The sequence below is a fragment of the Ranitomeya variabilis genome, chromosome 1 (genome assembly GCF_051348905.1).
Source record: "Ranitomeya variabilis isolate aRanVar5 chromosome 1, aRanVar5.hap1, whole genome shotgun sequence".
Lineage (NCBI taxonomy): Eukaryota > Metazoa > Chordata > Amphibia > Anura > Dendrobatidae > Ranitomeya > Ranitomeya variabilis.
This window is the reverse complement of record NC_135232.1, coordinates 475,135,659-475,150,089: the sequence shown is the minus strand read 5'-3', so window position 1 is coordinate 475,150,089 and position 14,431 is coordinate 475,135,659. Positions and strand designations below refer to the sequence as shown.

Here is a 14,431-nt window from a genome sequence, read left to right as displayed (position 1 = left end):
TAAAGGCTGACAGCTGGACTTTGAGAGGATACTATATTTTAAGCATCTTCCCAGACTATTCTGTAGGAAATCAAAGATTCTGGCTCTGTCTGAATGAAACGGATCCGGAGAAACAGCACCATGCCATGAGCAAAAGGTCTTCCATATTTTCCCATAGATGGTACTAGTTATCTGTTTTCTGCTCTTCTGAAGGGTACCTATGACCCTATCTGACACAACTTTTGCCTTTTAAGATGTTGACTTCAGAAACCAAGCAACTAGACACAGATTTTGCAGGGCTGGATGGAAAATTGGACCTTGCTGTAGAAGCTCACAAGCCGGAGGGAAGATAAGAGGGTTCTCCGACCGCAGGTTGTTTAATGTCCCAAACCAGCTCCTTTATGGCCAGAAGGGTTCTATAAAGATTGTATTGACTCCCTCCATCCTGATTGTCTGCACTGTTTTTGGTAGTATGGGAATCTGGGGGAAAGTGTAGGCCAACTTGAATTCCCAGAGATGGGTGAATGCGTTTACGGCCACACGCGCCATTTGGATACAGGGAGAAGTATTTACCTACTTTTGCATTTTGCCGGTTCGCAAATAAGTTCACCTCTGGTTGGCCCCATTTCCTGGTTATCATGTAAAAAATCTTGGTCTTCAGACTCTACTTGCCCAGGTATATTTATTTCCTGCTCAGGAAGTCTGCTTTTGTGTTGGCAGAATCTCTTACATAGAGTGCAGATAGGGACAGAAGATGTTGATCTGCTCAAGAGAAGATTCTTGCTGAGACTGCTCTCAGATTTCCATATTTCATACTTCCCTGATGACAAAGGAGAGCCACTGTTATCGAGTTGTCAGAATATATCCTTACATGCACCCTCTGGAGTAATTAAACTGCAGTTTTGAGGGTCTCTTCTACTGCTTTTAGCGCTCTGAACTTTGATGATTGAATGCTTATCTCTTGAGACCAGACCCTTTGAAAAGAAACTCGGGAGACCATTGCTCTCCATCCTCTTTTGCTGGCATCTGTCATTATAGTTGGATTGAATTTAATCCAGGCTTCTTTTGCTAGATTCTCTGGATTGAACCCCAGCCCAGGTGTAATGTGCTGCTGCAGTGCAGTATAGTGCAACCTCCACCAGAGGGTGCTGTTGAGGGAAGAGAGGTTGCACACACAGCGCAGCAGCAAAGGTGCCACAGGTAACGAAAGAGTAGTCAGACAAGCTGAATCCAAAACTGTCAGGAGCCGAAGTACCAAAGATAACAGCAAAACACGTAGTCAGGGACAAGCAAGAAGTCAGAGCCTACAGGAAACGTGGTAACCAAAACTTGAGATGTAAGAAGAAGTCAGGGTACAAGCCAGAGTCGAAGCGAGTCGGGGAGTGTGGTATCAGAGACGGAAAACAAGGGGCGAAGTCCAGAGATCAGGTCGACTCATACACGGGTACAGGCAGTCAGAGGCATAAGGAACACTAAGGTATACAGATCAGGGGCTCAAGCCAGGAAGCATGAACTATAGCTGACACTGGCCCACAGGCTGCAGGACTGAAATAGCCCACTCAGCTTCAAAATGAGGCAGAGGGGATTAACTCCTGCATGACCAGTCCAGAGACAAGACAGCTGAAAACAAACTCAAGACTGGGTCATGACACCAGGGAGGATTTTGCTTAAACGGGCAAATAAATTCTTCTGTTTTGAAATTTGGGGGATCTGTTCCAGCAGGAAAAGAAATAAAAGTTTGAAGAATTCTCATATGAGTTAGGGACCATGGTACTGCTTGGATACATGATGTCATGGTTCCCAGGACAGGCATTGAGAACCTTATGGAGACTGACTTCTGACTTCGCAGAGAAGACATTCTGAACCTTATTCGTATTTGCATGTCTTGGTATAAAGGATGCCCATTCTTGAGAATCCAGAAGGAATCCCAGGAAAACTTTTCTGGTTGATCTAAGTCAACTTCTGGATATTATCATGAACCAGGTACACCATCTTCTTTTTTATTTCAATTCCTCAAACATTTTATCTTGGACTGTTCGGGTCATCTCTTCTTCCTCAACTTCCTTTACATTTCTTACTACTGTCAGTGTTTCTCCATGTCCTCAAAAGAAAAATAATATTTTTTGTCCCCTTGTTCAAAAGCTTTGAGTCGGGATTAATTTTTCTTACTCCAGCCAATCTTCAGGGATGGATGCATGGGCTTTTTATGAATCTAAACTCTTCTCTAAAATTATCTTTCTCTTTTTGGGCACAGGAGGTGCCAGAGAAACTAACTGAGAGAAAGTGGCTAGGGAAGTCTGAATTTCCTCATGTACAATCCCTAACAATCTTTTCTGTGCACTCCTGCCGTAATTGATTTTTATGGGAGATTCTTATTACAAACGACACATCTACAGACCACAGACTTAGCTCTCGTTTTTGGTGTATGATCCTTGTCCCCCTGAAATAAAGGGAAGAAGGTATGACCTCATACTACTCACAAAATTGATGGGGAGTGAAGAGAAGATGCACCCTCCAAGGATATAAGGGATCAGTCCTACCTTAGGGTGTCCTCTTGTCAGGGTCATCTATAGCAGAGTGACCATAACCCAGAATGGTAGGCATCCCTCTGATGCGACTCCTCCCCTTTCTGAAGAATCCCCCCATTAATTCCAATCTGGAGAAGGACTCCCTGAAAACCATTGGCGTCCTCCTCCCACGATTTACTATTTTTCCAGCCCAGAGGGCTGAATAACAACGTACGCTCCATTGTGGAATGCAACTGGAAGTGACAGCAATTGAAGAGGACCGCCATCCCGTGTCACTTCCGGGGAGCTCTCACTGCACATCGGCAAGGAAGGGAAGGAGCAGGGAGGCTGGGGAGCTAAGGGAGGACCTCTGCCCACCTCTGATCATCATTTTCCGGAGAACGGAGGGTTCATGATCCTTGGGGACACAGGAATAGATGGAGAGGAGGAAAGCAGCGTAATCAACCTCACTGTTCGGCAAAGTCCAGCTATTCTCTCCATCCCAGCGTCTGCTACCCGCAGATCACCGGGTTGATTTCTTCATGCCTCTAAGGACAGGAAAAACTGAGGATATGATGTGGGGGAGGGGCTATTTATCCTCTTTGTGTTTCCTGTCCCTATTAAGGCAGGGAGCCAACATGTGCTGTTGTGGAGGGTGATGGAAGAAATTAAGATTTGTGTTACAAATTAAGAGGTGATGGGAATGATGGCTTAGGAGTTTGCTGATCTGAAGACAGTTTAGTGAAGGTGATAAGTGTGTACATAGTGAGCTATAAATCCAGATATTAGATTGATATTAGATTGAGTCCTTTTGTCAATGACCTGAACATTTTCATCAGCTTGAATCTCCAGATTTTTCTGTGTCCTTCTTAAAGGGACCTTTCAAGATTAAAACTTTTAAATCTGTAATACTGTGTCCCAATCCAGAGAAGTGCTTTTAAACAGGCATGGCCAGCTAATTACTTATAGTGTGCCTGTGTAGATTCATCCACGTTTGTAGTTTTAGTTTAGTTTCCCCAATATAGGTTCCCTTTGGGCACCTTGTACACTGTATCATGAACACTACATTGGAGGAGGTACATGTAAAGAAATCCATGATTCATGATTTGTGTTGGGTATGTGGACTGTATTTGTTAATATGTGGATACAAGTCCATCATTTTTACTGTTACAAGGGAGTGTGCCCGTCTCTGATGGTGATGGGAGGACCACATCTGACAAGGAGATTCCTTAACTTAGAGGGCTGTTTGCAGAAGATTACTAGTAAATCTGGGAATAATTCTTTCAGTCTGTGGTCCCTTTGGAATATAGGTTGAAGATCAGAACCAATTTTCCTTAGGATGCTCATGTGGGGGTTGTATGTGACCAAAAGACACATATCTTTCCTCTATTTATAGTCCAGGAAGCAGCTTCTTGGAATCCTTGCGGCTCTGTGGATCTCTTCATCTATTACCAGTTGATGGTATCCTTTATGTAAGAATGTATTCCTCAGTGATAACAGGCGCAGTTCTCTATCTTTACTGTCTGAATAGATTCGAATATACCTCAGATCTTGACTATAGATTATGGATTTTTGTGTATGTCTTGGATGAAAGCTATTCCATCTAAGATATGCCAAATAACACAACACATCCCACTGATGTTTGTATGATATTGCCTTTGATGTATATGATCGTGTCCAATAAATGTATTTGAGACTTTGAGAAGTCAAGGGTGAGCTTGATGGTTGGGTAGAACTTGATGAAGTTATTGTAGAAGGCAAACAGATCCTCTTTTAAGCCTGTCCAAATTATTATTATGGGCAGCACCGTGGCTCAGTGGTTATCACTACAGCCTTGCAGTGCTGGGGACCTGGGTTCAAATCCCACCAAGGACAACATCTGCAAGAAGTTTGTATATTCTCCCCCTGTTTGCGTGGGTTTCCTCCGAGGTGTCCGGTGTCGTCCCACATTCCAAATACATACTGAAAGGGAATTTAGATTGTGAGCTCCATTGAGGACAGCAATCATAATGTATGTAAAGTGCTGCAGAATAGGATAATGCTATATAAAAAAAAGAATAAATAAATAATTAGCAGATCATTAATGTAGAGGAAGTATTCTAGAGGTTTAATAACACAAGATGATAAAAACTCCTCCTTTAGTTTAGTATCAAATCTCCATTAGACTAACTCCAGATCATCAAACACATGAGCCATCACTCCCACCACCTCTCCATTTGTAACAAAAACCCCTTAATTTTACCACCTTACTCTAACTTTACAAGGCAAATGTCCTGTTGTAACATATCTTAAAAGGGTTGTCCGGTCTAAAACGCCAAGTCTGCAGTCACTCTGTCACTGCAGACATGTGAATCCTCACAGCGCACGTGACCGCATATATGCAATATGCACACTCCTGGAAATAATCCAACCAGACAGTTTCCGGAGCACCCAATTCAAGTGTTTTGTGTGAAGCCGGAAACAGTCTAGCCAGATTCTATCCAGGAATATGTGTAAGAGGGTGGTGCTGTTATGGATAGTAACAAGCTCCCACTTTAAGAGACAGCACCCCCTTGTCTGGTGTGATGGAATGTTCTGCTTCCCCCTGCTAGAGATTGTGAAGATGAACTGCCCTAGATTAAGGGGAGGAGTTGAGCCTGAACTGTGTGTGTGAGCTGAAGCTGCTAGAGAGAGAACTTTGTGCTGTTTGCTACAAGAAAGGACCCACAGCCTGGGACGGAGTGTACTTGTGAAATTTGCAAGACTTTTCCGGGTACAGCAAAGGTGGCTGTTCTGTGCTAGTTTGTGAAGCCACGAAGATACAGAGAAAGGGACTTACAGTTTCCAGGAGCATCCCTAGGATCCAGAAGCAAGGAGAAGACCACGCTTCACAGAGCTGACAGAAAGTCGCGCGCACCACCATATTAGACTGCTGGGGGCCCCCCTGGGACTGGACCTGAGTCCCCAACATCACCGTGAGTCTGTTCCTGTTTGGTGCACCTGTTAGGGCCTAGTGTAGGCCTCAGTAGTCAGTACACAGGAGCCATGTGGCCTGCTTAGTAAAGGCCAGGGAGGTTATATGTAGAGTAGGTAGAGTAGCATCGTTATTTGTTTATTGTTTAAATTTGCTTGTGAGACATATTTTGAGTCTGTAATAGTTGGAGCACCATGCTATTTTATGGACAAGATAACGTTTATAACTATTGTAAAGTGTCTCTTGCCATTGCATACCCCTGTTTGCATCTTCCTAACCCACTTCATTCCTTGCCTCCCAATAAATCTACCCTTTGTTGTTTGCACCTCATCTTGTGTACAGTAGTCTTCCTGTGCCGTGGTGGTCCCCCGGCCATTGCTTCAATGAAGAACACCTTGCCCGGCTTGGACAGGTACTCGGAAGACTGTGGGCCCATAACCTGAAGGTGAAGCCAAATAAGTGCCACCTCTTCAAGAGAGAGATCGAGTACCTAGGCCACATAGTGTCACAAGATGGAGTTCTACCCTCGCCAGAAAAAGTGGCTGCTATCCAGAAGTGGCCAGTCCCTCGAACAGTGAGAGAACTCCAGGCCTTCCTGGGACTCGCTGGGTACTACCGCCGGTTCGTTAAAGACTTCGCGAAGGTGGCAGGTCCTCTCAATGAGTTGCTGAGGGGGACCGCTGGAGTGCCGAAGACCCAGCGCATCCCCTGGGCACAGGGACAACACGAGGCCTTCCAGATTATAAAGAATGCCCTTACCTCGGCCCCGATTTTGGCCTACGCAGACTTCGATCAACCGTTCCTGTTGTACACAGATTGTAGCCTTCATGGACTCGGTGCAGTACTTTCGGAGATACAGGATGGACATGAGAGAGTCATCGGGTATGCCAGCAGGTCCCTGCGAGACAGCGAAAGAAACCCTCACAATTACAGCTCCTTCCGGTTTGAGCTCCTGGCCCTGGTGTGGGCCATGACAGAAAAGTTTGCAGGCTTCCTGACAGATACCAAGATTCAAGTTCGAACAGACAATAATCCCCTGGCCCACCTTGAGAATGCTAAAGTGGGGGCCTTAGAACAACGGTGGGTGGCCCGCCTAGCCAAGTTCGACTTTACCATCCGTTATCGTTCTGCTACCGAAAACGCAAATGCTGATGGGCTGTCAAGAGTGACTGTGGAGACTGCAGTGGGGGATCTTGATGAGCAACTCAAAGAGGAGGAAACCCCATACTTTTGTAAGTTTAATCCCCAATGGTTGCGGCCCAGTCAAGAAGGGAGGCCTGCGCATTACCCCGGTCCCTGGGGAGAACCAATGAGGAATGGGGAAACGTTCAGAATGAAGACGAAGGGCTGAGACAGATGAAATGGTGGGTAACACAAAAGCGGAAGCCTGGCAAACAAGAGAGAGATGATCTGGACTCTGAAATGAGGAGTGTGTTGCACCAGTGGGATAGACTGGAAGTGCGAGAGTCAGTGCTATATCGTAAGAGGCAACAGCCAAAAGATATGGAAGTAAGGTGGAAAGTGGTCATCCCAGGAAGAATGGCTTAAGAAGTAGCTAAAGAAGCCCACGAATTTGGAGCGCACTTCGGCCCACACAAAGACCTACCAATGGTTACAGAAGTATGTGTATTGCCCCCGGTTGGAGCTTGAGGTTTGCCGGCAATGTCGAGTATGTGACCTCATTAAGAGTACTGAACAGAGGGCATCCATCCAGACCATACAAACTAAGGAACCGCTAGAAGTCTTGATGATCGACTATCTCCTCGTGGGACACTCGGCCCGGGGGCTGCAATACTGTTTGGTGATGACCAAACATTTCTCTAAGTTCGCAGTAGTCACTCCGACTAGAGATCAGACTGCGGAATCGGCGGCGCGAGCCATCTGTCAACACTTAATCTGGGTGTATGGGTGCCCAAAGCGCATCCACTCCGACCAAGACGCATGTTTCCAAGGCAAGGTGATGGAAGAATTGTATCGCATGTATGGCATCGAGCGGTCCCGGACCACTCCTTACCACCCTCAAGGCAACAGAGCTTGTGAATGCTTCAACAGAACCTTACTCCAAATGCTGAGAACATTGGAGGAGGATAAGAAGGCGTGTTGGCCAGACTATCTGCCAGAATTGGTCTGGACCTACAACAATCGGGTCCACTCCACCACGGGTTATACCCCCTATCTACTGTTGTTTGGAAGAGCTGGACGAGAGATCATTGAGCTGAATTTGGAACAGCCAGAGGAGCTGATGGAGCGAACTGTCACCTCATGGGTGAAAGACCATCGGCAATGACTGCAAACGATACGGCGGTTGGCGGGTCAGCAGCTGCAAGAAAAAGAACATACGGGCCGCAAACCGACTCAAGAGATAAAGCTCCAACCTGGAGACCGAGTATTAGTCAGAGAGAAACACCCTAAGGGAAAACTAAGTGAGAGATGGGAAGTACAGCCGTACAAGGTTATCGAGCGAGTGTATGCTAACGGCCCTGTCTACAAGGTACAGATTGAGAGTGGGGCGTCCGCCCCTAGAGTACTTCAGAGAAATATGCTGAGGCCCTGCCGATCCGAGACCTGTTCTACGCCATTGTCGCCTGAAGGCACTACTCCACTTCCTGAATCTGTCATGCCTGATGGTGAAATCGATGACGAGTGGTGGACCGTCCCTGATGTAGGGGGTCCTCAGCCACACGTGAGAACGAGACCATACAAGAGCCCATGATGACTCCAGCAGCAAGTGTTCCTCTGGAAGATAGTCAAGCCTTGCCTGACAGCCAAGAGCTCCGGAGATCCCAGAGGTCTAATGCAGGGGTCCCACCAGTCCGATATGTAGAACAGTGTGCTCTGTCTGTTTTTTCAACTTTGTTGCCTCCTCTATAGGTGCTGTTTCCGCATTGCACGTTCCTTCAGTACACTTCGACCTTGATGCTGTGATGGCCGAGGACGACCATCATTAAGAAGGGAGGCATGTAAGAGGGTGGTGCTGTTATGGATAGTAACACGCTGCCACTTTAAGAGACAGCACCCCCTGATCCAGGTTTGCAGGTCGCCTTGCTTGCACCGGCCTTTTCAGCTTTGCCCATAAATTTTCAATAGGATTAAGATCAGGGCTTTGTGAGGGCCACTGCAAAACATTGACTTTGTAAGCCTTAAGCCACTTTGTTACTATTTTTGCAGTGTGCTTCGTGTCATTGTTCATTTGGAAGACCCATTTCCTCCCAAGCTTTAACTTCCTGACTAATGTCTTGAGATGTTGCTCCAGTATTGCCTCATAATCTTCTTTTCTCATGATGCCACCTACTTTGTGAAGTGCACCAGTCCTTCCTGCAGCAAAACAACCCCACAACATGATGCGGCCACACCCATGTTCCACAGTTGGGATGGCGTTCTTAGGCTTCCAAGCATCTCCCTTTTTCCTCCATACGTAGCGATAGTCATTATACTCAAAAAGTTCAATTTTAGTTTCATCAGACCACAGGACATGTCTCCAAAAATTAAGGTCTTTGTTCCTGTGCGCATTTGCAATCATTAATCTGGCTTTTTTATGTTTCTTTTGGAGTAATGGCTTCTTCCTGGCAGAGTGGCCTTTCAGTCCATGTTGATACAGTACTCGTTTCACTGTAGCTATTGACACAATCTTACAAGCTTCTGCCATCATCTTCATAAGGTCTGTTGCTTTTGTCCTTGGGTTGATATGCACATGTTGGACCAAAGCACGTTAATCTCTGGGACACAGAACCCATCTCCTTCCTGAGCGGTATGATGGCTGGACATTCCCATCTTGTTTGTACTTGCGTATAATTGTCTGTACAGATGAACAAGGCATCTTCAGGTATCCTTGTACCCAAGGATGAGCCAGATTTATGCAAGTCCACAATTCTCTTCCTGATATCTTGGCTGATTTCTTTAGACTTTCCCATGATGCTACAGAAAGCAGTGTGTTTCAGGTGTGCATTAAAATACATCCACAGGTGTGTGATATGATCTGGTGGCCTAAGAGCAGCATGAGACGTACTCTGGAGAAGGTGGTACCTGTACTGACCGCAGACCCTGAACCTAACACCGCAACTAGAAGTAGCCGTGGAATGTACCTAGCGCTCCCTGGACATCTCGACACAGCCGGAGGACTAATTACCCCTAAAGATAGAAAAGGGAAAACTATCTTGCCTCAGAGAAAATTCCCAAAGGATAGGCAGCCCCCCACAAATATTGACTGTGAGAGGAGAGGGAAAAAACATACACAGACTGAAATCAGAATTTAGCAAAGGAGGCCACTTCTAGCTAAATAGAAAGGATAGGACAGAGTACTATGCGGTCAGTATTAAAACACTAGAAAATATCCACCACAGAAAATACAAAAACTCCACAGCTAACGAAAGATATGGAGGGTATATCTGCATCTCCAGAGATACCAGCTTGGCTAAACAAATCCTTATACAGACCAAGCTGGACAAGACAAAAAAACATGGAAAAGAACTGAACAATAAGGCCACAGCATGTGGACAGCAAAAAATCAAGGCCAGAACTTATCTTTGTTAAAAAGAACTACAAAGCAGGAGAGACCAGGCAGAGATGTGAATCCTCCAGGAACAATGGACAACTGGCACTGACTAAAGGGTGAAGCAAGACTAAATAGCCCAGTCAGATTTGCAAAAAGTGAACACACCTGACAAATGCTGCGACTCACGAGACAGCAGCGCTACCACTTACAACCACCGGAGGGAGCCCAAGAGCAGAATTCACAACAGTACCCCCCCCTTGAGGAGGGGTCACCGAACCCTCACCAGAGCCCCCAGGCCGATCCGGACGAGCCAAATGAAAGGCACGAACCAAATCATCAGCATGAACATCGGAGGCAACAACCCAAGAATTATCCTCCTGGCCATAACCCTTCCATTTGACAAGATACTGAAGCTTCCGCCTCGAAAAACGAGAATCCAAAATCTTCTCAACCACATACTCCAACTCCCCATCAATCAATACCGGGGCAGGAGGATCAACAGAGGGAACAACGGGCACCACATATTTCCGCAACAAAGATCTATGAAAAACATTATGGATGGAAAAAGAGGCTGGAAGGGCCAAACGAAAGGACACTGGATTGATAATCTCAGAAATCCTATAAGGGCCAATAAACCGAGGCTTAAACTTAGGGGAAGAAACCTTCATAGGGACATGACGGGAAGACAACCAGACCAAATCCCCAACCCGAAGCCGGGAACCAACACACCGACGACGGTTAGCAAAACGCTGAGCCCCCTCCTGAGACAACACCAAATTGTCAACAACATAAGCCCAAATTTGCTGCAACCTGTCAACCACAGAGTCCACCCCAGGACAATCAGAAGGCTCAACCTGCCCCGAAGAAAAACGAGGATGAAAACCAGTTACAAAAGAAGGGTGAAACCAAGGTAGCAGAACTAGCCCGATTATTAAGGGCAAACTCGGCCAATGGCAAGAAAGCCACCCAATCATCCTGATCAGCAGACACAAAGCATCTCAAATAAGTTTCCAAAGTCTGATTAGTTCGCTCGGTTTGGCCATTTGTCTGAGGATGAAATGCGGAAGAAAAAGACAAATCAATGCCCAGCCTAGCACAAAAGGCCCGCCAAAACCTAGAAACAAACTGGGAACCTCTATCGGACACAATATTCTCCGGAATGCCATGCAAACGAACCACATGCTGAAAAAACAACGGAACCAAATCAGAAGAGGAAGGCAACTTAGGCAAAGGTACCAAATGAACCATCTTAGAAAACCGGTCACAAACCACCCAGATAACTGACATCCTCTGGGAAACCGGAAGATCCGAAATAAAATCCATAGAAATATGCCTCCAAGGCCTCTCAGGGACCGGCAAAGGCAAAAGCAACCCACTAGCGCGTGAACAGCAAGGGCTGGCCCGCACACAAGTCCCACAGGACTGCACAAAAGAACGCACATCCCGTGGCAAAGAAGGCCACCAAAAGGACCTACCAACCAAATCTCTGGTACCAAAAATCCCCGGATGACCAGCTAACACAGAACAATGAACCACCGAAATCACTTTACTAGTCCATCTGTCAGGAACAAACAATTTCCCCACTGGACAGCGGTCAGGTTTATCAGCCTGAAATTCCTGAAGAACCCGTCGTAAATCAGGGGAGATGGCAGAAAGAATCACCCCTTCCTTCAGAATACCGACCGGCTCAAGGACCCCAGGAGAATCAGGCAAAAAGCTCCTAGAGAGGGCATCAGCCTTAACATTCTTAGAACCCGGAAGATACGAGACCACAAAATCAAAACGGGAGAAAAACAGGGACCATAGGGCCTGTCTAGGATTCAGCCGTTTGGCAGACTCGAGATAAATCAGATTCTTATGATCGGTCAAGACCACAATACGGTGCTTGGCCCCCTCAAGCCAATGTCGCCACTCCTCAAATGCCCACTTCATAGCCAACAACTCACGATTGCCGACATCATAATTTCGTTCCGCAGGCGAAAACTTTCGAGAAAAGAAGGCACACGGTTTCATCAAGGAACCATCAGAATTCCTCTGAGACAAAACGGCCCCTGCCCCAATCTCAGAAGCGTCAACCTCAACCTGAAAAGGAAGAGAAACATCCGGCTGACGCAACACAGGGGCAGAAGTAAATCGGCATTTAAGCTCCTGAAAGGCAGAAACAGCCGCAGAGGACCAATTCGTCACATCAGCGCGCCTTTCTTCGTCAAATCGGTCAGGGGTTTAACCACACTGGAGAAGTTGGCAATGAAACGGCGATAAAAATTAGCAAAGCCCAAAAATTTCTGAAGGCTCTTCACGGATGTGGGCTGGATCCAATCATGAATGGCCTGAACCTTAACCGGATCCATTTCTAAAGATGAGGGAGAAAAAATGAAGCCCAAAAAAGAAATCTTCTGTACTCCAAAGAGGCACTTAGACCCCTTCACAAACAAGGCATTATCACGAAGGATCTGAAATACCATCCTGACTTGTTTCACATGAGACTCCCAATCATCTGAAAAAATCAAAATATCATCCAAATATACAATCATGAATTTATCAAGATAATTCCGAAATATATCATGCATGAAGGACTGAAACACAGATGGAGCATTAGAGAGTCCGAATGGCATCACAAGGTATTCAAAATGGTCTTCGGGCGTATTAAACGCAGTTTTCCATTCGTCACCCTGCTTAATACGAACAAGATTATATGCCCCTCGAAGGTCAATCTTAGTAAACCAACTAGCCCCCTTAATCCTAGCAAACAGATCAGAAAGCAAAGGCAAAGGGTATTGGAATTTGACCGTGATCTTATTCAAGAGGCGATAATCAATACAGGGTCTCAAGGAGCCATCTTTTTTGGCAACAAAAAAAAAAACCTGCTCCCAATGGTGAAGAAGATGGCTGAATATGCCCCTTCTCCAAGGACTCCTTAACATAGCTCCGCATGGCGATATGTTCTGGCACAGACAGGTTGAAAAGTCGGCCCTTAGGGAACTTACAGCCTGGAATCAAGTCAATAGCACAATCACAGTCCCTATGCGGTGGAAGGGAACTGGACTTGGGCTCATTGAATACATCCTGGAAATCTGACAAAAACTCAGGAATTTCAGAAGAGGGAGAGGAGGCAATTGACATCAAAGGAACGTCACCATGAACCCCCTGACAACCCCAACTAGTCACAGACATAGATTTCCAATCTAATACCGGATTATGCACCTGTAACCATGGGAAACCCAGCACAATAGCATCATGCAAATTATGCAACACCAGAAAACGACAATCTTCCTGATGGGCTGGCGCCATGCACATGGTCAGCTGTGTCTAAAACTGAGGTTTATTTTTAGCCAACGGTGTAGCATCAATGCCCCTCAAAGGAATAGGACTCTGCAAAGGCTGCAAGGGGAAACCACAACGTCTGGCAAATTCTAAGTCCATTAAGTTTAGAGCGGCGCCTGAATCCACAAATGCCATGACAGAAAATGACAATAATGAGCAGATCAGGGTCACAGATAACAGAAATTTAGGTTGTACAGTACTGATGGTAACAGAACTAGCGATTCTCTTGGTACGCTTAGGGCAATCAGAAATAACATGAGCAGAATCGCCGCAGTAAAAACACAACCTATTCTGACGTCTGAATCCTTGTCGTTCAGCTCTAGACACTATCCTATCACACTGCATAGGCTCAGGACTGCGCTCGGAAGACAATGCCATAGTGTGCACAACTCTGCGCTCGCGCAAGCGCCGATCAATCTGAATGGCCAGAGACATAGAATCACTCAGACCAGCAGGCGTGGGGAACCCCACCATAACATCTTTAACGGATTCAGAAAGACCCTTTCTGAAGATTGCCGCCAAGGCATCCTCATTCCATTTAGTCAGTACAGACCATTTTCTAAACTTCTGGCAATATGATTCTGACGCTTCTTGACCCTGAGACAGGGCCAACAAGGTCTTCTCAGCATGATCCACTGAATTAGGTTCGTCATACAATAACCCAAGCGCCTGAAAAAAGGTGTCTACATTAAGCAACGCAGGATTCCCAGGTTCCAGGGCAAATGCCCAATCCTGGGGGTCACCACGCAGCAGAGATATAACAATTTTAACCTGCTGGATGGGATCACCAGAGGAACGGCGTTTCAGAGCAAAAAACAGTTTACAGTTATTTTTAAAGCTCAGAAATTTGGACCTATTCCCAAAAAACAAATCAGGAGTTGGAATTCTATGCTCTAAAACCGGAGTCTGAACAATATAATCGGAAATACCCTGTACTCTAGCAGCAAGTTGATCAGAAGCTTCCAAACACTTAATATCACGATATGGTCAGTCCAGAATTATTTAAAGGCATAGTACTCTTAGTGTATGTAGACTTTTGACTTTGCAGTAAGTAATAAAAATGCCTTAAAACATTCTCTTTCCCTCATTATTCTGGCATTTGGCAAATATTAATAATTATAGTAATCCTAATTAACTTAAAACAGGAAAGGTTTATTCTGACTTCATGTCACATAC

The 14,431-nt window shown here is 45.8% G+C and overlaps 1 protein-coding gene across 1 annotated transcript in view; it reads right to left on the bottom strand.

The window, feature by feature from the left end:
- The window catches only part of GNG10 (G protein subunit gamma 10), a 63,606-nt gene that overhangs the window by 9,628 nt on the left and 39,547 nt on the right, over nucleotides 1-14,431 (bottom strand). The window lies entirely within an intron of this gene.